General features: G+C 44.6%; 1 pseudogene; it reads right to left on the reverse strand.

Moving 5' to 3' along the window:
• Window positions 1-440: 440 nt before the first annotated feature.
• LOC115109768 (WD repeat-containing protein 18-like) overlaps window positions 441-26,327 on the reverse strand; it is an 88,735-nt pseudogene continuing 62,848 nt past the window's right edge.

Genomic DNA, 26,327 nt, shown 5'->3' on the forward strand with positions numbered 1-26,327 from the left:
TTGTGGTGCTTTTGCCGTAAAGCCTATTTGAAATCGGACACTGTGGTGGGATTAACAAGAAGTGTATCTTTAAAATAGTGTGAAATACTTCTATGTTTGAGGAATTTTAATTATGGGATTTCTGATGTTTTGAATTTGGCGCCCAGCACTTTCACTGGCTGTTGTCATATCGATCCCGTTAACGGGATCTCAGCCCTCAGAAGACAATTTCACATAAGATTTCCTATGCATGTGGACAAAAATGTAAATATATTACGTTTCGATGAAAATAAAGAATATCCAATGCTTTCATTCTAGCTCAATACAATTTCAATACTTGCATCATTGTATTAAGCATCCAGGAAGTACACTTTTTTAATCTTTAACGGCGGATCAATTGCAAAAAGTGGGCCAAGAAGCAACAATGCACAGATTGAGTTTATGTTTTTATTTCCCATGTTCTCAGAAAGATACAAAAACACTTATTGTGGAGAATACACAACAACAACAAAAAAGTACAAATCCAGTTGGTATTGTTGTCTTCATTACTGGAACACGTAATCCCCCCACTGAACACTCTTCACTGTCAACCCTTGGACTCTCCGATTAATCTGTGATCAAGGTCCTCAATAGCTCCATCTCACTGACCTGATCCCCACCCCCCAACAGTGAGTTAATTGGAGTCAACGTTGGGGTGTGTGTAAGTCATCTCTCTCCTTGGTGAACAGGGGCTGAAGTTCTAAAGAGATGGCTTTCTCTACACAGGAGGGCTGCTGTTCTTAGCAGTTCCCTCTCTACCAAAGAGGCAAATACAGGACCCCTTTAGATTTTTTATTTCATTTATTTTTTATATCTCATCAAAGCAGGGCAACTGAGAAAAAGAGGATAAAATCAACAGCTGTTTCTATGTGGCTGCCTCTAACGTAGTGCCCTCAGTGGAGAATTAGCAGTGATGAGAGGAAGGGAGATTTCAGAACTCAAACTCTTCCCTTTTTGACAGCGGTTAATTGTGCGTTTCTTTTTGAAGGATTCTGAAAAGAAAACCATTCTGCAGTTGTACACTGCCCAGCAGCTCTACACAACCAAATCCATGTTTTCTACAGGTAGTGTAAGCTGAAAAACAAAACTCAGACTTCTGGCTAGTGCCACAGGGTAAATCAAACACTCCACTGTTCCCTATTTAACACCACCATTTCTTTCTATTTTAATGAGAGGTTTAAAGTTCTGCTTGAGAGATAGCGTGAAGGGTACCTACCAACCATGGCGATCATACTGTACCCATTTTGTGACAGAAATGAACATTCTCGTCGATGCTAAACACCTGGGGGCACAACAGGTAATTGTCACACAAATCCATCCAATCTATTAGCTGTAGTAGAAAAATGTAGGCGCACAAAGAAATTTAAGAACACAATGAAAAACATTTCAGATATTAAAGCTAGAATCCTACATTTTTCTGGGCACACTGGTGCTCATAAATACAAATTCCAGGTCGCACAGCAACATATTTAGGCGCAGTAAAATGGTCGCACTGTAGAGCCCTAACCTTAACCTTAAGTTTGGGATTCTTACTGGGTTAGCCGGATGACAGAGGACAAAAAGTCAGAGGGCAATAACTGGATCCTGTTATACCCGTTTTTGGCTGATGGAATTTTGGGGCAGTGGTGATGAGTGTGAAGGAACAGGGCTGTACATTGAGGTTGTCAAGGGACTGGAGCTTCTATTTAAGTCAATATAGGGCTAAGATCAATTATGCTGCTGAGTCTGGCTGCACTACACAACTTTGATTATCCTGTGGCTAACACTGAACACGTGTAGCACTAAAAAAGGTGAACATGTTGTTTTCTTCATGTCAATTTAAATGAAATCCTTTATCCAAAATATGGTGAGGGATCATGACAAAGGCAATATGGTCCATGGTAAGACTTTTGCACCCCAGGTCCTGTTGAATGTACGCTCTCCCTTACAAAACAAACTATACGGAATGACACATACTAACATCTTTCCCTAGCCTACCGGTCTGTGGTGAAGGGGGCTTGCAGTGTCATCCCCCCAGTAGAGTCCCTGCTGGTGGGACGGGGAACCATGGCCAGGCTCTTTTCTAGCTGGGCTTGGTGAGGAGCTGTGTGGAGAAGTCATACAGATCCTTGTTGACCTTCTTCAGGGCCCTCACTTCCTCCTCCAGCTCTGACACGCGCACCTTGGTGTTCTCACCATTGACAAACACACACTGTGGGTTTAACAGAAGACGGAGAGAAAGAAGAATAAGAGGGGAGGGAGAGAGGGAGATTGTGAAGAGGGAAAGATCCATATGGAGGTTAAGTAACTACATATTTGTAGACACAGAACATTTCAATCTAACACCTCAGGTATCAAGTCCCAGTGGATTCTAAAACAGCAACTCTTTGATAGACCAACTGTCTGCAAATCGACAAAAGGATGAAACCTCTCCAATATTTATGGTAATGTATTGTGTTTGGAGTCAAAGGCTTGATTGTGTGCAAATGAGCGGGGGAATTAAGTTCCAGTGGGAGTACAATCTGGCAAAGAATAAACCCGCTCCCGATGGAAAGCCCACTGCCGGTGTTGGGAGTCCGAATCCAGGGCGATGAGTGGAAGGCTTGGGTTGAGGGATATGAAATCCCATTGGAAAAACCTCCCTAATCTCACCGAGGCAAATATTGACATTTACCATTGTGTCCGATTCCGCAGTGCAGGCAGCTGTTGGATGACAGCGGTGCACATAAACTTTCCAGACTAAAGAGCAGAGGGGAGAGGAGAACTCTATTGCCTGTCTTAATTGTATTTATTTGTTGGAATGCCTTATTTGGTGAAGACGTGCCGGGCTGGGGGCTTTGGGCTTGCCTGTGGGAGCGAGCGAGGTCTGCTCTCCCTTTTTGGAAGGAGTGAGACTAATCTACTTAAGGGCAATTGGGACTCGGGGAGGCCGAGTAGTGGAGTCGTAAGCGGCTTGCTGAGCCCAGGGATAAGGTGCTTCTGGTGGTGACCTCGTCTAGTTAGCTGACAAATCCCTCCACGAAAAACACCAACACACTCCTAACTGGCACACACAATTACGCACACGCATGACTGCACACGCATGACCGCACACTGCATCCGGGGCGCTGGTCAAGAATGAGCAAGAGACATCTCATGACAGATGTGCTGTGCCAATTCAACAATAGACTCAATAAGAGTAATATTGATGGGTTGCAGTAATATAGCGCCTTTCAATAGGTTCCAAAGTATGTTACATTGTTTAGGGGTGAATCTCCCTATCCACTGCCAAAGTGTAAAACCCATTTGTGTGATGCATGGAAAACATTTTGCGCCAGAATGCTCTCCAAACATTGGCAAAAATGACATGGCCATAATAGTGAGGGGGGAGTTTTGAATCCTATACATTTTGGGTCATCCATGTTTAAAAAATAAAAATAAAAAGCTTTACAACTGCATTGGACCTCCCAGTGTGGGATCTGGTATGGAGGCTTATGGGGTCAGAATCAATTCCAGAAGAGAAACAGGCAAGCAATCCACCATCACCAGCCACAGACCCGTGAAGTGAAGGGCCGTGTTGGTGAGGGTCAGAGAGGAATGCTAGAGAGCCCAAGGGGGGTCCAGAAGGGAGCAGCTGGATAGTGCCCATGATTGGACAGGGAGAGCTGCTGCTGTCACTGTTGCCACCAGGACAAGGATGTACTAAGATACAGTCCCAGAAAAGCAGACCCTGGCTTTAAAAGCACAATCTGTCACAATCTGCCACTCAAAAGTGCTACTCCTGCACTTAGTTGTTGATCACCAGATATCGAAGGAGAGGATGATTTCCTAAGAAAGGATATGAGAAGGATGGATATACCAAGTCCCCGGATAGCAAAGGACAATATTACAATATTGTGTCCTGACACGATAGCCGGTAGGGCAGTGACAATACCAGTATTGCAATATTTTTTTCCCACAGCAAAAATATAAACACAAAGCAGATCAAAGTCATTGGTCCTGTAAAAACCTGCTTTATGTAAAATATTGTGTTATATAGCTGGGGAAAAAAAATAAATGTGACTCTGGATGACAACATAATGATGTTTGTTTCCAACATTAGGGCTGTTTTCACAAAGAAGCTAAATCCGCTTTGTGTTTTGTTTCCTTGCCACGATAACAAGTATCACAATACTGGTATCGTCCTGGCCCTAATAGCCGGTAAGGCGTCTCTTCTCTTGTAGTCAGTACGTTGACGCACAGTGGTGTAAGTATATATGCGCTGGCATCGGGTCACTGTATAAGTTTAAGATTACTTTATTCATCAATTGTACACAAGGTCTAACTGAAATGTGACTTATTTTTTTATCCCAACCCTTCTGAAAGACACATACAGGTAGGAGCAGAGGGCTGCCACACTGGTGGAGCAGTTGTTGTGGGGGTTTAAGTGCCTTGCTCAAGGGCACAATGGCAGACAATGGCATCTAGAATTCGATAACAGCAACCCAACGGTTGCCAGCTCACTTCCAGACAGATCTTTTCCCCATCAGACTTGGGATTCTAACTGGCAACCCCTGTCTAACCGATAGACTAATCACAGTTGTATTTTCTTCTCGTGGCCTTTGGAGAGGTCGGTGAGTAAAGAGCAAGCAATGCTGTGAGGAGTTCAAGGGTCAAAATGAAGATCCTTCAGCTGAGCCTGTGGAAAGGTGACCCTCAGAAACTTGAACAGATGCACAATTGAGAGCATTCTGTCGGGCTGTATCACTGCCTGGTACAGCAACTGCACCACCTGCAACCGCAGGGCTCTCCAGAGGGTAGTACAGTCTGCCCAAAGCATCACCAATGGCACACTGCATGCCCTCCAGGACCCCTACAGCACCCGATGCTGCCCTATATACATAGACATGGAATCACTGGCCACTTTAATAATGGAACGCTAGTCACTTTAATAATGTTTACACACAGTATACTCATATGAGATGAGAAAAGCAGTTTCTATTCTACTGTATTTAGTCAATGACACTCCGACATTGCTTGTCCTAATATTTATATATTTCTTAATTACATTCTTTTAGATTTGTGTATTGTTGTTAATTGTTAGATACTACTGCACTGTTGGAGCTAGGAACACAAGCATTTCGCTACACCCGCAATAACATCTGCTAAATATGGGTATGTGAGCAAAATAATTTGATTTGAGAATGTTAACCTACAGTGACTACGCATACGGAACATTTACACAGCCGTTATATTACATCTTTAACACCCTTAGAACATGACGTGCTCTATAATCGCAAGTCACATGACCCCCTGCGGTGATGTTGACCTGCTCACTAATATTAATAGGGAACTCCTAAATATATTGACCAATGCACAGATAACATTTTGAAATAACATCTAAGGGGCACTGTATTGTTTAATGGCGTACGTTCTGCATCCACCTGCCCACTTACCTTGTCTGTTACGGCAGTCATTAGGGAGTAGAGTTTGTCTGCTTTCTCCAAATAGGTCTCATTTAGGGCCTAAGGAGAGAGAAAACATACAGTCAAAGAAGGTGCACAGGCCATGTCCAGCGGCGCAGGTCCTAATCCAGGCACTTGTCATCTCCCGTCTGGATTACTGCAACTCGCTGTTGGCTGGGCTCCCTGCCTGTGCCATTAAACCCCTACAACTCATCCAGAACGCCGCAGCCCGTCTGGTGTTCAACCTTCCCAAGTTCTCTCACGTCACCCCGCTCCTCCGCTCCCTCCACTGGCTTCCAGTTGAAGCTCGCATCCGCTACAAGACCATGGTGCTTGCCTACGGAGCTGTGAGGGGAACGGCACCTCAGTACCTCCAGGCTCTGATCAGGCCCTACACCCAAACAAGGGCACTGCGTTCATCCACCTCTGGCCTGCTCGCCTCCCTACCACTGAGGAAGTACAGTTCCCGCTCAGCCCAGTCAAAACTGTTCGCTGCTCTGGCCCCCCAATGGTGGAACAAACTCCCTCACGACGCCAGGACAGCGGAGTCAATCACCACCTTCCGGAGACACCTGAAACCCCACCTCTTTAAGGAATACCTAGGATAGGATAAAGTAATCCCTCTCACCCCCCCTCCCCCTGAAAAGATTTAGATGCACTACTGTCCCACTGGAGGTCATAAGGTGAATGCACCAATTTGTAAGTCGCTCTGGATAAGAGCGTCTGCTAAATGACTTAAATGTAAATGTAATGTCCAGAAGTGGTTGAATGACAAGTCTCTCTGTGTGTGTGTGAGCGCATCAGTATTGATTCTGACAGTAATCTAAGCAACCCTGGGCCCATGTGTTTGCTTGCTTACACCTGCTATTTAATCCTCATCATAATACAAATAGTCTGATATTGATTATCAATATCATGATATTGAAGTATGTGTATGTGCACACCCCCAGACGGGTATACGCTTTTATGCACCTCAAGTATCCGGTTCTACAGGGTCAATGTTGATCATGGCCTGCTCATACACTGATTAGCAATGAAGCCATTATTTGGCCTATCCTATAGAAGGGGCGTGATCGAGCTCCCCTGATTTACAGAGTGCCGGAGCAGATCCCTCTGCAATTTACTGCCCCGCCCACTGACACCTCACCTAACTGTGTTCCTTTATTTTACAGCGCGGGTTGATAAAGCTGATACGGATGGACAATACAGTGAAACGGAGGAGGGAAGGGTTCAGGTGCGAAGGTGGGACGCCCACGAGTTATGCACGGTGGTGTAGAGCAGTAGTCTCCAAGCGTTGCAACAGCTAACAGGGATCCTAATAAAATCATAAAAAAAAATATATATATATATATTTATTTATTGGGGCTAGGGGGCAGAATTTTCACATTTGGATAAATAGCGTGACCAATTTCAACTTCCTGCTAATCATGCCAAGACTATAAGATATGCATATTATTCGTAGATTTGGATAGAAAACACTCTGAAGTTTCTAAAACTGTTTGAATCATGTCTGTGAGTATAACAGAACTTATGTAGCAGGCAAAACCCCGAGGACTAACTGTTCAGATTTTTTTTTCTTCTTTCCCCTCTCTGTTCCCTGAATTGTCTTTGCCAAGGGATATTTCATAGGAACCTGTTTTCAGTTCCTACCGCTTCCAGTGGATGTCACCAGTCTTTGGAATTTGGTTGAGGTTATTCCTTTGTGCAATGAAGAAGTAGGCCAACTAGGAACTGGGGACACTTTTGTGAGTTGTGCAAGACGTGAAAAGCAGCGCTGGTTTGTTTTCTTTCCTGTATTGAATACAGATTGCCCCGTCTACAATTTGATCGATTATTAAAGTTTAAAAATACCTAAAGTTGTATTACAAAAGTAGTTTGAAATCTTTTGGCAAACGTTGCGTTTTTTGTAAGCTGTTTTTTTCTGGATCAAACACGCTTTATAAATGGACATTTTGGATATATATATGGACGGAATTAATCGAACAAAAGGAGCAATTGTGATGTTTATGGGACACATTGGAGTGCCAACAAAATAAGCTCGTCAAAGGTATTGCATGTTTTATATTTTATTTCAGCGTTTTGTGTAGCGCCTGCAGGGTTGAAATATGCTAACTCCTTTGTTTACTGCTGGTGCAGATGGTGCAGGCTATCAGATAATAGCTTCTTATGCTTTCGCCAAAAATAATTTTTAAAATCTGAACTGTTGGCTGGATACACAACGAGTGTAGCTTTAATTGAGTATCTTACATGCGTGATTTAATTTTATAGTATTTTATTTGTATCTGGCGCTCTGCATTTTCCTTGGCAATTGGCCAGTTGAGACATTTGCGTCCCGCCTATCCCTAAGAGGCAGGTAGGCTAGTTGAGAAATAGTTTTCATTTACAACTGCTACCTGGCCAAGATAAAGCAAAGCAGTGTGACACAAACAACACAGAGTTACACATGGAATAAACAAACATACAGTCAACAATACAATAGAAAAAGTCTACATACAGTGTGTACAAATGAGGTAAGATTAGGCAGATAAGGCAATAAATAGGCCATAGTGGCGAAATAATTACAATATAGCAATTAAACACTGGAGTGATAGATGAGTAGAACATGAGTGTGCAAGTAGAGATACTGAGGTGCAAAGGAGCAAAATAAATAAAATAAATAACAGTATGGGGGTGAGGTAGTTGGGTGGGCTACTTACGGGTGGGCTATTTACAGATGGGCTATGTACAGGTGCAGTGATCTGTGAGCTGCTCGGACAGCTGGTGCTTAAAGTTAGTGAGGGAGATATGAGTCTCCAGCTTCAGTGATTTTTGCAGTTAGTTCCAGTCTTTGGCAGCAGAGAACTGGAAGGAAAGGTGGCCGAAGGAGGAATTGGCTTTGGGTGTGACCAGTGAAATATACAGTGCCTTGCGAAAGTATTCGGCCCCCTTGAACTTTGCGACCTTTTGCCACATTTCAGGCTTCAAACATAAAGATATAAAACTGTATTTTTTTGTGAAGAATCAACAACAAGTGGGACACAATCATGAAGTGGAACAACATTTATTGGATATTTCAAACTTTTTTAACAAATCAAAAACTGAAAAATTGGGCGTGCAAAATTATTCAGCCCCTTTACTTTCAGTGCAGCAAACTCTCTCCAGAAGTTCAGTGAGGATCTCTGAATGATCCAATGTTGACCTAAATGACTAATGATGATAAATACAATCCACCTGTGTGTAATCAAGTCTCCGTATAAATGCACCTGCACTGTGATTGTCTCAGAGGTCCGTTAAAAGCGCAGAGAGCATCATGAAGAACAAGGAACACACCAGGCAGGTCCGAGATACTGTTGTGAAGAAGTTTAAAGCCGGATTTGGATACAAAAAGATTTCCCAAGCTTTGAACATCCCAAGGAGCACTGTGCAAGCGATAATATTGAAATGGAAGGAGTATCAGACCACTGCAATCTACCAAGACCTGGCCGTCCCTCTAAACTTTCAGCTCATACAAGGAGAAGACTGATCAGAGATGCAGCCAAGAGGCCCATGATCACTCTGGATGAACTGCAGAGATCTACAGCTGAGGTGGGACACTCTGTCCATAGGACAACAATCAGTCGTATATTGCACAAATCTGGCCTTTATGGAAGAGTGGCAAGAAGAAAGCCATTTCTTAAAGATATCCATAAAAAGTGTTGTTTAAAGTTTGCCACAAGCCACCTGGGAGACACACCAAACATGTGGAAGAAGGTGCTCTGGTCAGATGAAACCAAAATTGAACTTTTTGGCAACAATGCAAAACGTTATGTTTGGCGTAAAAGCAACACAGCTCATCACCCTGAACACACCATAACCACTGTCAAACATGGTGGTGGCAGCATCATGGTTTGGGCCTGCTTTTCTTCAGCAGGGACAGGGAAGATGGTTAAAATTGATGGGAAGATGGATGGAGCCAAATACAGGACCATTCTGGAAGAAAACCTGATGGAGTCTGCAAAAGACCTGAGACTGGGACGGAGATTTGTCTTCCAACAAGACAATGATCCAAAACATAAAGCAAAATCTACAATGGAATGGTTCAAAAATAAACATATCCAGGTGTTAGAATGGCCAAGTCAAAGTCCAGACCTGAATCCAATCGAGAATCTGTGGAAAGAACTGAAAACTGCTGTTCACAAATGCTCTCCATCCAACCTCACTGAGCTCAAGCTGTTTTGCAAGGAGGAATGGGAAAAAATTTCAGTCTCTCGATGTGTAAAACTGATAGAGACATACCCCAAGCGACTTACAGCTGTAATCGCAGCAAAAGGTGGCGCTACAAAGTATTAACTTAAGGGGGCTGAATAATTTTGCACGCCCAATTTTTCAGTTTTTGATTTGTTAAAAAAGTTTGAAATATCCAATAAATGTCGTTCCACTTCATGATTGTGTCCCACTTGTTGTTGATTCTTCACAAAAAAATACAGTTTTATATCTTTATGTTTGAAGCCTGAAATGTGGCAAAAGTTCAAAGTTCAAGGGGGCCGAATACTTTCACAAGGCACTGTACCTGCTGGAGAGCGTGCTACGGGTGGGTGCTGCTATGGTGACCAGTGAGCTGAGATAAGGCGGGGCTTTACCTAGCAGAGACTTGTAGATGACCTGGAGCAAGTGGGTTTGGCGACGAATATGAAGCGAGGGCCAGCCAACGAGAGCATACAGGTCGCAGTGGTGGGTAGTATATGGGGCTTTGGTGGCAGAACGGATGGCCCTGTGTCACGGCTCCTCTGCAGTGCAGGGGCAGTTCCTCCTGCAGGCAGAGGAGGGTCGTTAGTGATTGGAGTCACCTGGGCTCAGGGTATATAAACTGCTTCACTAATCACTCGTCTCTCTCTCCCTCTGTTCCTCCAGGTATGATCCTGTTTTGTTTGTTTGTTTGTAGTTTTGCATAGTTTTCACTTAGTCATTCACACACACAGATTCGCGCATCCCTGCACTTTACATACACCTTACATTATGATACTTTCACACCTCATTCCCTTTTCTTTGTTTAAAGTTAATAGTTTTGGTTTACAATAAAGAACCTTTTTGATTGGCCTATACCTGTTGTTCGTGTCCCCTCATTCTTGCCACAGGCTATGAGCCGGCCTGTGACACCTGTGACAGACTGCATCCACTTTGCTGAGTAGAGTGTAGGAGGCTATTTTGTAAATGACATCGCCGAAGTCAAGGATCGGTAGTCATTTTTACGAGGGTATGTTTGGCAGCATGAGTGAAGGATGCTTTGTTGAGAAATAGGAAGCCGATTCTAGATCTTTTGGGGGATTGGAGATGCTTACTGTGAGTCTGGAAGGAGAGTTTACAGTCTAGCCAGACACCTAGGTATTTGTAGTTGTCCACATATTCTAAGTCAGAACCGTCCAGAGTAGTGATGCTGGACGGGTGGAAAGGTGGAGGCAGCGATCGGTTGAAGAGCATGCATTTAGGAGGAGAGTTGGAGAGAGTCGGAAGGAGAGTTGTATGGCATTGAAGCTCGTCTGGAGGTTGGTTAACACAGTGTCCAAAGAAGGGCCAGAAGTATACAGAATGGTGTCGTCTGCGTAGAAGTGGATCAGAGAATCACAATCAGCAAGAGCAACATCATTGATGTATACAGAGAAAAGAGTTGGCCCGAGAATTGAACCCTGCGGCACCCTCATAGAGACTGCCAGAGGTCCGGACAACAGGCCCTCTGATTTGACACACTGTATTCTGTCTGAGAAGTAGTAGGTGAACCAGGCGAGACAGTCATTAGAGAAACCAAGAATGTTGAGTCTGCCGATAAGAATGTGGTGATTGACAGAGTCGAAAGCCTTGGCCAGGTCGATGAATACGGCTGCACAGTAATGTCTCTTATCGACGGCGGTTATGATATCGTTTAGGACCTTGAGCGTGGCCGAGGTGCACCCATGGCCAGCTCAGAAACCAGATTGCATAGCGGAGAAGGTCCGGTGGGATTCAAAATGGTTGGTGATCAGTTTGTTAACTTGCCTTTCGAAGACCTTAGAAAGGCAGGGTAGGATTGATATAGGTCTGTAGCAGTTTGGGTCTAGAGTGTTTCCCCCTTTGAAGAGGGGGATGACCGCGGCAGCTTTCCAATCTGTGGGGATCTCAGACAATATGAAAGAAAGGTTGAACAGGCAAGTAATAGGGTTTGCAACTATTTCAGCTGATAATTTTAGAAAGAGAGGGTCCAGATTGTCTAGCCCCGCTGATTTGTAGGGGTCCAGATTTTGCATCTCTCTCAGAACATCAGCTATCTGGATTTGGGTGAAGGAGAAATGGGGGAGGCTTGTGCAAGTTGCTGTGGGGGTGCAGGGCTGTTGATCAGGCTAGGTGTAGCCAGGTGGAAAGCATGCACAGCCGTAGAAAAATGCTTATTGAAATTCTCAATTATCGTGGATTTATCGGTGGTGACAGTGTTTCCTAGCCTCAGTGCTGTGGGCAGCTGGGAGGAGGTGCTCTTATTCTAAATGGATTTCACAGTGTCCTAGAACATTTTGAAGTGTGTGCTACAGGATGCAAATTTCTGTTTGAAAAAGCTAGCCTTTGCTTTCCTAACTGCCTGTTCCTAACTTCCCTGAAAAGTTGCATATCGCGGGGGCTATTCGGTGCTAATGCAGTACGCCACAGGATGTTTTTGTGCTGGTCAAGGGCAGTCAGGTCTGGAGTGAATCAAGGGCTATATCTGTTCCTGGTTCTACATTTTTTGAACGGGGCATGCTTATTTAAGATGGTGAGGAAAGCACTTTTAAAGAATAACCAGGCATCCTCTACTGACGGAATGAGGTCAATATCCTTCCAGGATACCCGGGCCAGGTCGATTAGAAAGGCCTGCTCGATTAAGTGTTTTAGGGAGGGTCCAAAATCCTAAGACAAAACTAGAGGGAGTGCAGGCTATCTCCAGGGGAGGTCTTCTGAGGTAGCTATCTATTTATCATAAAAAACACAGGTTCGTAAAAATCAAGGTGGGAGAATGGGAGGAAAAACAGGCCAGAATACAACAATTAAAAACTATAATTGAAAATAATCAGGTTATTTTAAGGTTATCTTTGCAGCAATACGACCACGAAGGCCTGAATCACACGGTCTCCTCTGAACAGTTGATGATGAGATATGTCTGTTACTTGAACTCTGTGAAGCATTTATTTGGGCTGCAATTTCTGAGGCTGGTAAATCTAATGAACTTATCCTCTGCAGCAGAGGTAACTCTAGGTCTTCCTTTCCTGTGGCGGTCCTCATGAGAGCCAGTTTCATCATTGTGCTCGATGGTTTTTGCAACTGCACTTTAAGAAACTTTCACCGTTCTTGAAATTTTCCAGATTGACTGTCCTTCATGTCTTAAAGTAATGATGGACTGTCATTTCCCTTTGCTTATTTGAGTTGTTCTTGCCATAATATGGACTTTCATTCCAGGTGACTACCTCATGAAGCTGGTTGAGAGAATGCAAAGAGTGTGGAAAGCTATCATCAAGGCAAAGGGTGGCTACTTTAAAGAATCTCAAATATAAAATATATTTTGATTTGTTAAACACTTTTTTGGTTACTGCATAATTGCATATGTGTTATTTCATAGTTGTGATGTTCTACAATTTAGAAAATAGTAAAAATAAAGAAAAACCCTTGAATGAATAGGTGTCTCCAAACTTTTGACTGGTACTGTATATTGACTGCTTTTCATACTTTATGAGTTTCATGTCTCAAGTCGATGACGCTCAGTTGTTTTCAGCCACCTCTAACACAGAGCAGAGTTTAAGGTAGATAGTGTTACCTTTGTTGATGTCAGTGTTCCAGTGTCTTGCCATCTTCAAGCTGCCTACCCATGTAGATCAGCCTCTGTTTGGATTCACCTGGAATTCACCTGGAACTGTTGTTCAATTTAAATGTTTGAATATGAAATCATTCGTGATGGGATGAAATGTGATTTTAGCTTCTAAAATGTGAGATTTGGGTTTTCATAAGATGGGGCTCTGCTCAATCAGTGGCCCGCCCCTGTGAAGGGACATGGGCTATACAACTTTTCAAACACGCCCCCCTCTCCCTTCCTATATAAGCCCTTGACGACAATGTAACCTCCTGTTCCGAGGACGACGGTCCGATGTCAGAATGGTTCAGATAGTAACTACAGAACGAAGTCAACATCAGCGTGAGCTTTGGTTGCGAATGGTATGAACTTTGAACTCTTATTCACTACAGAAGTGATACCTCCTAGCCGTTGAGTTAGCAACAGCCGCTGCAAATGAGGGTTAGGAAGGAACAGACAGAGTATCCTGTCTACCACACAACGACATTACTACAACGTATTAAATTTACCAGCAGAGACATTCTTCAAGGGACAAAGGACTCGGTTGGGCAACACGGCCTTCCATCTACCACCAACCTACTGAAGCGCAGCTCAGAGTAAATATTTATTGCATTTTCCTTTTCCAAATGGGCGGTAATTTAGAATGCATAAGACTGTATTTACGATAGCACAGCTTTGCCCTTTGTTCCTCAGTCTTCCCGATCTTTCACTCAAACCCAGTCCCTTTTCTTTGTGTAACCAGCTGTCATATCTGTTCCGCCCGCTAGGGACGTTTCCCTTTATGACGTAATTCGTAATCAAGTTGTGATTTAATTATGTGTATGTGTAATTGTGTGTGATTAGTTAGGTATTTAGTAAATAAATAATTAAACCCAATTTTGTATTGCTGGTTCAACTTGTTAGCCAGGTAACCGGTGCAGATAACCAAGAATTTATAACTTTCAGATGAGACTGAATTAAGATGACGATTAATATTGACTGCTATTGATGTAAAATATTACTAGGTCTTTAAGAGTTTATTCGGAAGATAACAGCTCTGTAAATATTATTTTGTGGTGCCCGACTCTCTAGTTAATCACATTTACATGATTAGCTCAATCAGGTAATATTAATTACGGAGAAATTATTTTATAGAATAGCATGTCATATCACTTAATCCAGCATAGCCAAAGACACAACACCCCTCTGCTTCACATGGTAGACCTCCATTTTGAACTGGGACACAGTCTCACCCAGCATCAAACTCGTAGATTATATCCTGGCTTGTTAAATTTCGAAAGAATATCTGGAATGTCGATGCTGAATGCAGGCCAAAGTAGCTCAAATGTTTCTAATTATCACTGATATCCTGCCCATTGTTACTTTTCAGCTTCTGTCTGGCAGTCGGCAAAAATACTTAACTTTTTGTTTATATTGTCTAACAAGACAAGTATGTTGTTTTTGGCTTTTCTGTTTCAAAACTAACCGTTTGGGGGGGGGAACCTATCCCCGATACTCAACACTGTGTGCACAGAATGAGGCTGAAGTCAGTCAATGTGTGAGGACTCGCAGGTCAATCCCCCCCCCCCCCCCGACAGCTTCCCTCAGCTTCTCCTCAATGAGAGAAAGAAAACCCTTCCTATCGCTATTTGCGTTATCTATCCATTTGCTTAATATTCCCTTGAACCAAGTACTGTGCCCCTACTCCAGAGGAACTGTCCAATTATCCTTACATGGAGATACCCCAACCCTACCAGTGGAGCCCAAGGGAACCACCCCAGCCCCTAGGGCTCTCCATCTCCCCTGCCTCCCCCTGACCCTTCACCCCAGACAGCCAACTCGCTAATGGGCTTTCTTTCTCTCTTCCCTGGGCCAAACCGGCCCTGGTTCATCTGAGGGCAAGCCACCGCCGCCAAACACAGTGTCTGCCAGTGGAATGACTCCTCCACTCTCTGCAGTGTAGCAGCACATTCGGCACTCACACAGACCCATGCATGCATATTCCAGAAGAAAGAAAATAACAAAGACAACTAAAAAGTTATCCTTCTCTGAGTCATTTGCACACAGCACAGCGCCTGATCAGAAAGAGTATTTTTGTGATGTTGGCCATGCCCCGGGGGTACGACGGAATTATTGTTTTTTGGAATTCCTATTAATATATGTTTTGTAATCATTCTCTGTGTTTCTTTGGCTTTTGGAGCACAGGGGAAAAGCTCATTTCTCGACAGCGACAGTTATATTCCCAGCAGCTCCGAGATTAGCCATTATGGAAATAAGCGACCTCAGAGAGAGAAAGCGAGGGAAGGGGAGAGCGATAGGAGGGGAAAAAACTATGCCAGCACAGTGGTACGCGAAGGGTAGAAACTGAGTGAGCAGGTGGTAGGTAACTCAGAGACCGCTCCATTACCATTTCATTTAGCCCTGTGTAATTGATTTTGACACTGCTAGGATTACGTGCGGCACAAACAGCTGTCTCGTCACCATACTGCAGCCGTTCATTTAGAGTGGGTGGTTACGGGGAGAAGGAAAGTTACCTACAGTAAGCATATACAGATTCTTACTATACATATGCTTACAATTCTAATCCCCTTAAGGCATGGATTGATTGACACCAGGTATGTAAATAAACTGCTTATCATCATCCTGTGATATCAGTGATGGGACAGCTGCTTATTAATAACAACCAACCAACTACAGATTAGATACCTTACCTTCTCATTACTGTACCTTTCAATGCCATCTTAGTTGTTAACAGAGCAAAAGCCTATCATGATGCTAATTAGCAAACCTGAGTCAAGGACGAGCCTTGGGTGTTGTACATGGGTACCTACGGGGCTGTGACTAACCTGGGTGGTGACCATGGGTACCTACGGGGCTGTGACTAACCTGGGTGGTGTACATGGGTACCTACGGGGCTGTGACTAACCTGGGTTGTGTACATGGGTACCTATGGGGCTGTGACTAACCTGGGTTGTGTACATGGGTACCTACGGGGCTGTGACTAACCTGGGTGGTGTACATGGGTACCTACGGGGCTGTGACTAACCTGCGTGGTGTACATGGGTACCTACCGGCTGTGACTAACCTGGGTGGTGTACATGGGTACCTACGGGCCTGTGACTAACCTGGGTTGTGAACATTGGTACCTACGGGGCTGTGACTAACCTGGGTGGTGTACATTGGGTACCTACGGGGCTGTGACTAACATGGGTGGTGACCATGGGTACCTACGGGATTGTGACTAACCTGTGTGGGGGGGGGGGGGGGCAGCCACAGGCACACTCCTCCAGTCTCAGTGCTCTCAGCCTGCACTAGAGGGTTGAGGTGCCGGCTGAAGCGGGGCAGGGGGATGCCCGGGCGGCTGTCAGAAAGGAACATGTTGGCAGGGGCAGGGATGATGAGGGCATTGGTGACCGGACCTGTGAGAGATGTAAGAGTAGTTAGAAAGAGGGAGGGGAGAGAGAGGAGGAAAGAGGGAGGTGAGGAGGGAGAGAAGGAGTGAGGGAGAAAGGTAGCCTAGGGTATAGAGTGTTGGGCCTGTAACCAAAAGGTTACTAATCACAAAAGGTTACTAGTTTGAATCCCCGAGCTCATAAGATGAAAAATCCGTCGACCCTTGAGCAAGGCACCTAACTCTAATTGCTACGGGGTCGCTGTCAATAATAGCTGATCCCTGGCCGTGATCCCTTTCTTGGGTATCTCAGGGAGTTGGGATAAGAAAAAAAAAAATCCATTTCACACCTCATGGTTACCCAGTTGTACAGACAGTGAAACACGAGAGGGGCACAGAACAGCACAGAACAGAAGAAAGGAGGGAGATTGGTTAAGAAAGAGAGATGATGAACATGACACACTCAGGGCCCCAGTAATCATCTAAGTGAGGGAGAAGTTGTCTTTATGTACGTCATCATTCCACCCCACCGTGTTCACATTCACACTTAACTGGAGCATGGTCCGAGTTTTACAACTTTGAACAGTGTCATTGAGGAGATACCTGGAAAACATGGGAGAGAACACTCCCGGTCTTCGCAACGACAAAAAACGCACCACGGTCGAGAATCACCTTGAGAACCATCTTGTTACAGGAACTGGGGTGACAGAGATTCAACATCCTGTACTTCCTTTTGATGGGTTTGTGCTGTCACACACTTTAGAAATCAAGCTGGAGCTGTAGTTTTATTTCACGTCCATACAAACAGCAATCCAGCTACATCATGAACTATGACATGAAAGTTGAAGTCTGTCTAAGGAACCTCAGTGGCACTCCGCTGACCTGCACAACTCTCCTGCCTGAAGAGAGGAAAGACAAGTGGAGAGAGGGGAACACGGACTTGAACTAGCAATCTCTACTCGGCCTATAACCCTTTGACCGGCCTTCCTTGCTTATTAATTCATGGGCAAAAAAGAGCACTGCTTTTTAAAACGGAAAGAATAACGTTCTGACTAAGCCTACTGCTTTTCAATATTTTTTTATGATGCCAACACTTACATGAGCTTTAGTGCTCTTCAACTCGACGGACAATCTTTTATTTACCCATTACTGTCAGTCTTCCACAAGCGGCCTTCAAATCATCCGAATTGCCCATCTGTCCGCCAGGATAAAAACATATTTCCCAGGGTATTGGCGGCTGAAAAGGGGGGGGGGGTTCAGCAGGGGGCAACAAGGCATCTTCTACATGCCCCAAATTGAGCTCTATTACACAAGAAACTAATGGAGGGAATCAAAATCTGATGGAGGGTCTGACAGACTTATTCCAACTGATGGTCTTAGCTACATGGTGATGGCTTTTTCACAAGACCAAAAGAGAAAAAGGGATCAGAGATGCAGTACACCAGAATGGACCAGATGCATGATATACCTAGACTGGGTTTATTTATGACAGTCAATCATTCATTATTATCATCATAGAACACCAAGTAACCTCCCTAAAATGATTGTGCTCTCCTAAAATGCAGAAGCATCATGCACACATTGGTTTTCAGGTATACTAATCTAGGAAAAATGATATGGCAGACTTGCTCTCTTGTTGTAACCTTAACAAATGTTTTATAATAGTGTAAAATACATGTGAATTTGATATTGAGGAGAACTTTAAAATCCCAGGTTGAAAAGGAAAAACAACTCTGAGCAAACTTAGGTTGCTCTGAGTTTCGGTATATACACACACTACAGTGAGTAGTGCGGTAGGCTATATCACTCATAGCTATAGATGTGCAATCTACTTGACTGGTCCCCTTGGTTCTGGGTTGCCGAGATGAATTATTTCACCTACGCCTGTTTTCATTAAGTCATTAACATCTATTTTGAGCTTCCCCTTTCCTCACTATTTGGTTGCCATTAGTCAGCTCTGTATATCACAGTGGAGTACTCTCTACGCTGTAACCACACGTCTATTTCTCCGGTTTAGGGTAAGAGAAGACTTATCTAAACGGTCTGTCAAGATGAAGCCTAGGCGATGGTTGAACGTGAACAAGTCCTGGGGTGTTGTAGCCCAGGAGTAATCATGCTTGAATGAAAACGGCTGGAACATTGTCAGCCATTCTAACTTTATGCAAACTTTATGGCAGCATTAAATCCTTCCTACATCATATCATAATTTCATTCCCCGAGGTTAGAGGGGGAGAAAGAGAAGGAATGAGAGAGTCAGATATAGAAAATAAACAAATGGAATCATTCAACTGGGATGTATGAACACAGCATGTTGCATGAAACGTCAGTGCATATTGAAATGTTAATTCACTTCTTGTCTCTTAAGTCCCTAAACACGCGGCCCAAAAAATATCTATTGGAACAAATTGCCTACCATGTGTTGGCGTAGTTGGCGGAGCTTCACTGTTAAGTTATCGCAGTCAAGTAGACAAAGCATTTTTGGCCAAATAGCCTAACTCAATAAAAACTAAAGGTTCCCTCAGTGTGCCCATGCGGACTAATTAATTGGATCCCGCATAATTAGCATCATAGACTGAAAAATAAACACCAGTAGAGATGATAAATTATTTATGAGTAGAATATGGAGATTTTGTTGAGGGAGCGTGTACTGTACACAAGCTGACGCTCATAATTCTAATCTTTGGAGGGCAGATAAAACACCGAATGGAAAGCGCTCCAGGATTTATGCTATTCCTTAAGCCCTTTCATAAGTGTAGTTTCTGAATCTCAAGTTCTTCAGGCCTGTCAAAACAATGCCACAATTTATAACAACCCTGACCGGCTCCTTCTGGTTGAAATGGCAATTATGAGTGTGTGTGGAGAAGCAAACAAATATTTGAGGTCCAAACACTTACATAAATGTGCTCAAATTCAACTGAATTGGATGAAAATATGGCATTTTGAGACATATTATGTAATTAGAGCTGTTACACAATATTGATATGATAACAAAACAGTAATCATTGTAGAGATAAGTCACTATTGTTTTATCTCTGTGGTAATCACACTTTATCTACATATCAGACACAAGGTAGGGCACTTACTCAGCATCAGTACTAGAGGGAATCTATACCAATTAAAAAATAAGTACATGTAACATCAGGTGTGACACTTTTCAGAGGAAATGGACCAGGAGACAACTAGACAGATGGCTGTCTGTACCATGCATTTATCAAAGTGACATCGAGGAACAACGGAAAAGAAAGAGTATATCCGGTTGATGCAGGTCAGCGTTTTTTCCTCATGAATCTTGTTCTGGAGGCAGCTCTGCAGTGGTCACTATTTGCCACAGCCACAAAGTCATAACATTTTACATTTTGATTTTAAACCTAACCATACTGCTAACCCTAATGCCTAACCCTAAACCTTAAATTAAGACCGAAAAGCACATTTTTGTCTGCATTTTTTCAATAGACAATTTTTACGTCACAGTTGGACTATCTAAGGGGAAATCGCTCCGTTCTGCCTCCAGGACAAGACTCATGGCAACAAACGTCAACCTGCTCAGTTGATTGTATTCGGCGACTGATAGAAGGAGCATCCAACTCAGACTGTCAGTAGTGGATCAGGCCGGGGTCGTCCTCACCTTTTACATGAATTAAACTCCCCACTGATGCCTCGTCCGACTCGGAGGCTTCGATCAAGCTACTCCTCCTGTACTGATGCTTATCATGCCGCCATGGTTTTGGGCCAGACAGATATTTCAGATCACCGAGTCTCCTCAGAGAAGATGCATTTATTTCCCCTCAGCTCTTCTGCTGTTTCCTGTGTGCTAACTCCCAACATATCTCATGACCAATATTCATCAGTCACAATCATGATCAGTTAGCTGAGGAACAGTAGGAGGAGGCCTAAAAAAAACAGCTTAGGGAATTCTATGTATGTGACAATAAATCTCCAGAGTCTGGGGGTTACAAGGTGGGTGCGCTCCCTCCCACAGTTCCGTTTAACTGCAGTAATGTGCGCGCACACACACACGCTTATGACAATGTGAGTCAGACATGGGCACAGATCTATATTGTGCTACAGGGCTTGGCTGGTGTAAATTCCAGTATGCCCAATGCTTTCCCATTCAACAGCCATTTTTGCGATTGTGCTGCTGCCATCAATGCTTTGGGTCCCAAGGTGCGTCCCTCTCAGATCGTTAAGCATTACACCTGTTCCACATTACACCTGTTCCACATACTATACCGGAATTCCACCTCACAAAGTTTGCATTTCAATACCTTCTTAAAGTAAAGCCATACAGGACTTTGATGCTGTCGCTTGCTTTTCTCTGCCATTTTCCAACTGCTAACGATGACGACATAGTGGTAGAGAGTAGACTGCTAAATAATGTATTCTTCGACTCCTTGCACGTCGACTGCCGGTGTCGACTCCAATTCCTGAGTGTCAAGATTCCGATTCTGCTAGAAATCGACTCCTAAGATTCAGTATTTTTGGAACGGAGGAAAATGATTAGTTGCCATACTTCGTAGAACACAAATACTCATGTTACATTGCGATCAATTGGGGGACAGAGAGAGGGGAGGGGCACAGTGTAGGGAAGTCGGCCACCAGGCAGACAGAATCAGAACCGTGCACTTGGCATATCTATTGGTAATCAAAGCTGTATTTCGCAATGGAATATCTAACAATGTCTCAGCGTGCGATGTCTCAACCAGTAAAGCAGGGCCCATCATCAATGAAACAGCTAGGAGGTTAGGGGCAGCAGGTAGCCTAGCAGTTAGAGCTTTACATGCTGACAACACCACTTTAGTTACATATTAAATACACATACATGTTATTCAATCGTTTCATCCAACCTGCTCGCGCGTCTGTGTACCTAGGTGCTAAAGTAGAACGTGGTCCTATTTTTGACACTTGACGGGCTGCAAATCCTGCCTCTCCCATCTCCTCATTGGTTTTTAGGAGCATATACCCACGTGGGTGATTGAATGATGAACTGAGGTCCACACTCCAGTCGATGGTGGGAAGAAGAAGACGTCATTAGCGAACAGACAGAGCAGGCGAGCCAGCACACAGAAACAAAACGTGTGGATCGGTCTTGGTAATCTGTATCTCGCAATATCTTGTCTTGCAAATTCAATAGCCTAAAGTTGGCCTTCTCATCTCTGGTTTAATTTAAATGACATAATTTTGCCCAGACCTTTATAGGCTATAGTCTAGTTGGTCTATAATACAGCAAATAATATGATTTGAGATGACTGCAATGTGATTTTCATTTTGTGGGGGGAATTTTTTCTTAACATTAATTATCCCAATTTCATTTTAACATTCACAACCCTACCACATTGTCATAACACTGAAAACTTACAGTAGGCTGTCATTCATAGCAGTACTTATTTATTATAACACTTACATTTTCCTCCACCATAAAATGTAACATGCTTACAGTAGTGAAAGCAGGCCTTGGCAACCTCTCTGTCGTCTCAGCTTATCAGGGTGGATACAGGAAGACGAAAGGTGAAAATAGTCACCAGTTTGTCAAAGCATTCATCTTTGCTCCCACTTTAAATCTTTACATCAGCATCTAAATTGACTAAGGGAGGGACAGGAGCTGTAATTCCTCATCAGCGCACCCAGATTGCTGCCAGAGCCATTTCACGCCAGGGGAGGGAGGTTAAAACGAAAAAGAACATGGTGGGTGTTGATTTATCGCTCTCCTGACGTTGGCACAGAGCGAGCACCCTTTAACCGTTAAAACGCTTGGCATACCAAATCCCCTCTCAAAGGAGAGTTTTGCTTAGGAAGTGCACAGCTATCTACACTCTGCAACTCCGCCTTGCATTGCACTCTGAAAGCGGAGACCCATAACTATTCAGTTAAATGCGTTTGTTTGACTCAGCCCGCTACCCTCGTCTTTGGCCTGTCACTTTGAGGAGCTGCATTCAGACATCTCTCCTGGGGGTCCTGAAATGTAATTCCATTGGCTAACCTCAAAGGTCAATCTCAGAGGCTGCATTACCAATTTGCTGATTGACAAACCACTTGGAGTACATAAGAATTTGCTTCCATTAATGATTGAAGAGGCATCAAGTTACTGATAGACAGCAATATTGACAAAAAGTCAATGTAATCAAAATCAGTGTCCTCATTTGCATAGTGTAGCAAAAATACATCACTGAGCATAATTAATAAGGTACTGACCTGTAAAGTCAAGGGCAAGGGATACAACATTAAAGCTGCAATATGTAACTGTTTGGGTAGAACCATCCAAATTCACATATACATTTTAGTTATAGATCAGTCATTCACATTGAAAGTAGGTCTAAGAAGTGGTAGATCTGTTCAATGTGCACTATTTCTATGCTTCCCGTGCTTAAGTTTAGTTTTTGCATCTTTTATTTTAGGCTTTGTACAGCAGCTTCAAACAGCTGAAAATACAATATTTATGGAAAATATTTTTCACAGCAGTTTAAATGCTACAATGATTGTCTACACTATACTTGCTTGTTTTATCTCAAACTGAAATTAGGTGAAATATTAGGATTTTAGCAACCAGGAAATGGCGGGGCGATTTTTACATAGTGCAATCATGACTAGGCCAAGAGAAAGCTTGTGGATATCCTCTTGGTAGTCTGTTTCGTTTGTTGAATACTTTATTTTGATTGAACATAAGATTGAGCGAGAGGGAGTGAGGTTAAATGGCCGGAGTCTATATCCATCATAAGGAATTGTGACATGGTTGATGCAATTCTCTTGACCGTAGACAGAACCATATTTTCTCTGACAGACTTAATTATATTAAAATCCTTTAACACACACTTCATTAAAAAGGTAAAAAATGAAAACACCTACATGATACAATGAGACAGGAAACAAAACTACTTTCTAAACTAAATTTCCGGTGGGTCTCCTTGTCCTGTCTTATGTGAGATTCAGCAGTCAATATTTCTGCTGGATCATTATTTACCTTGTCATCATGTTCAGCAGGAAAGAAGATTAATCTACAAGCTACGAGAGAATGAATATTGTATTACCAGAAGTCACTGGACAGGCTCAGCCTTCTGCTGTACAAGCTTTAACATTTGATGTGGTGCGCTAAATTGCCATGCTTATTGAGCATGAAATCACAGATCCAACTCAAGTATTTTTTAAACTGCGGTTCTACTTTCATGTTTGGAAGGATCACAGCTTTATGTCCCGATTTTTGTTTGTCTTTCAGCCAACAAGGGAATTGAATAATGCATTTCCATCATGGGAAATCTCAATTGGGGCAGCTGTGAGCGAGAGAGAAAGAGAGACAGTGGAGGGAGAGAGGGAGCGAGGGAGAGAAAGATGGGGTGAGAGAGAGAGGGTGCGAGGGAGAGAAAGAGGGGGGCGAGAGAGACAGGAGAGCAAGAAGGGGAGAGGAGAGAGAGAGGAAGTGAGAAAAAGAGGGGGGAAAGGAGAGCGACGGGGTGAGAAAAAAGAGGAGGAGAGGAGAGAGAGGGGGTGAAGAAAAGAGGGTGAGGGAAAGAGAGGGGTGAGAAAGAGGGGCAAGAGAGCTAGAGAGAGAGCGCGTGCGAGAGGGGCAAGAGAGCTAGAGAGAGAGCGCGTGCGAGAGAGGCAAGGGGAGGGAGTGGGTGAGAGAAAGTGAGAGCGAGCGAGAGGGAGAAGAGGGGGAGAGAAAGGGGGTGGAAAGAAAGAGAGGGGGAGAGAAAGAGGTGAATGAGAGCAAGGGGGAGAGAGAGGGGGAGAAGGGGAGAGAGAAAAGCGAGAGAGGGGGAGAGGGACAGAGAAAGAGGGGAGAGAGTAGGTGAGGGGGAGAAGGGGGAGAAAGAGGGGAAAGAGAGAAAGGAGGAGAGCGAGCGGGAGAAGGGGAGAGAATGGAGGGAGAGGGGCGAGGGGGAGAGAGAGGGGAGAAAGGGGGAGGAGAGAGAAAGGAGAGAGAGACGAGAGAGAGAGCGGGATAGAGGGGAGAGAAGGCAAGAGAGAAGGCAAGTGAAATAGGAAATAGAGGAGAGAGGAGGGGAAGAAAGAGGGGGAGAAATTAGAGAGGGGACAAAGAGAGAGAGGGGAGAAGAAGGACAGAGAAAGAGGGGAGAGAGAATAGGCGAGGTGGGAGAGAAAAAGTGAGAGGGGGAGAGAGAAAGAGAGAGGGGAAAGAGAGCAAGAGGGAGAGAGTGAGGGGGAGAGAGTGAGAGGAGAGCAGGAGAGAGGGGAGAGAGAGAGATCGAGAGGGGGAGAGAGATCGATAGAAATAGAGGAGCATGAGAGAGGGGAGAGGGCGAGGGGGAGAGCGGGATAGAGAGGGGAGAAAAGAGGGCTAGTGAAATAGGATATTGGGGAGAGGGAAAGCGAGAGAGTGGAGATGGAAAGAAAGAGGGGAGAAAGAGGGAGAGCGAGAAGGGGAGAGAAATCGAGAGAGAGGGAGGGAGAGAGAAAGAGGGGGAGAGGAGAGAAAGGGGCGCGCAAGGAGGGGAGACGAGACCGAGGGTGAGAAATAGAAAAGGGGGAGGGGGAGAGAGCGGTTTGAGAAAAAGAGGGGGAGAGGAGAGAGAGGAAAAGAGGGGGGGAGAGGAGAGAGGGGGTGAGGGAGAGAGCGAGAGAGAGGGGCGAGAGAGGAGGGAGGGAGAGAGATTGAGAGAGAGGGAGGGGGAGAGAAAAGCGAGAGGAGAGAGGGTGAGAAGGACAGAGAGAGAAAGGGGGAGAGGGGTAGAGAGAAAGGAGAGGAGAGAGGGTGAGAAGGACAGAGAGAGAAAGGGGGAGAGGGGAGAGAGAAAAAGGGGGAGAGGGGGAGAGAGAGTAGGTGAGGGGGAGAGAGAGTAGGTGAGGGGAGAGAAAGAGAGGGGAAAGAGTGAGTGGGAGAGGGGAAGAGATCGAGAGGGGGAGAGCAGGAGAGAGGAAGAGAGGAGTGCGAGAGAGAGGAGAAGGCAAGAGAGGGGAGAGGGCGAGAGAGAGTGAGAGTGAGGGGGAGAGAGCGGGATAAAGAGGGGAGAGAAAGAGAGGGCAAGAAAAATAGGAAATTGGGAGAGGGGGAGAGGGAAAGAGAGAGGGGGAGAAAGAGGGAAGGAAGGAGAAAGGGGGAGAGTGAGCGGGTGAAGGGGAGAGAGAGGGAGAAGGAGAGAGCGAGAGGGAGAGAGAAAGGGGGAGAGAGCGAGAGGGAGAGAGAAAGGGGGAGAGAGAGGGAGAGAGAGCGAGAAAGCGTGAGAGAGCGGGATGGAGAGGGGAGAGAAAAAGAGGAAAGAGAACGCAAGTGAAATAGGAAATAGAGGCGAGAGTAGGAGAAGAAAGAGGGGGAGAGATGAGAGAAAGAGGGGGAAAGAGAGAGGGGGAAAGAAAGAGAGGGGAAGAGGGAACGAGAGAGGGGAGAGGGAATGGGAAAGAGGGGAGAGAAAGTAGGCAAGGGGGAGAGAGAGTAGGTGAGAAGGGGGAGAGAAAAAGTGAGAGGGGAAAGAGCGAGGGGAGAGGGCGAGCGGGAGAGAGATCGAGAGGGGGAGAGCAGGAGAGGGAGATCGAGAGGGGGAGAGAGATCAAAAGAAGGCAAGAGAAATAGAGGAGGGCGTGAGAAAGACAGCGAGGGGGAGAGAGCAGGTGGAGAGAGCGGGATAGAGGGGAGAGAAAGAGAGGGCAAGTGAAATAGGAAATTGGATAGGGAAAGAGGGGAGAGAGAGAGGGAGCGAGAGGGAGAGTGAAAGGGAGCGAGAGGGGGTGAGGGGGCGAGAGAGAGGGCAGGAGAAATAGAGAGGGGGAGAGATAGAAAGAGTGCGAG

The sequence above is a fragment of the Oncorhynchus nerka genome, linkage group LG25 (assembly GCF_034236695.1).
Source record: "Oncorhynchus nerka isolate Pitt River linkage group LG25, Oner_Uvic_2.0, whole genome shotgun sequence".
In the NCBI taxonomy this organism is placed as follows: domain Eukaryota; kingdom Metazoa; phylum Chordata; class Actinopteri; order Salmoniformes; family Salmonidae; genus Oncorhynchus; species Oncorhynchus nerka.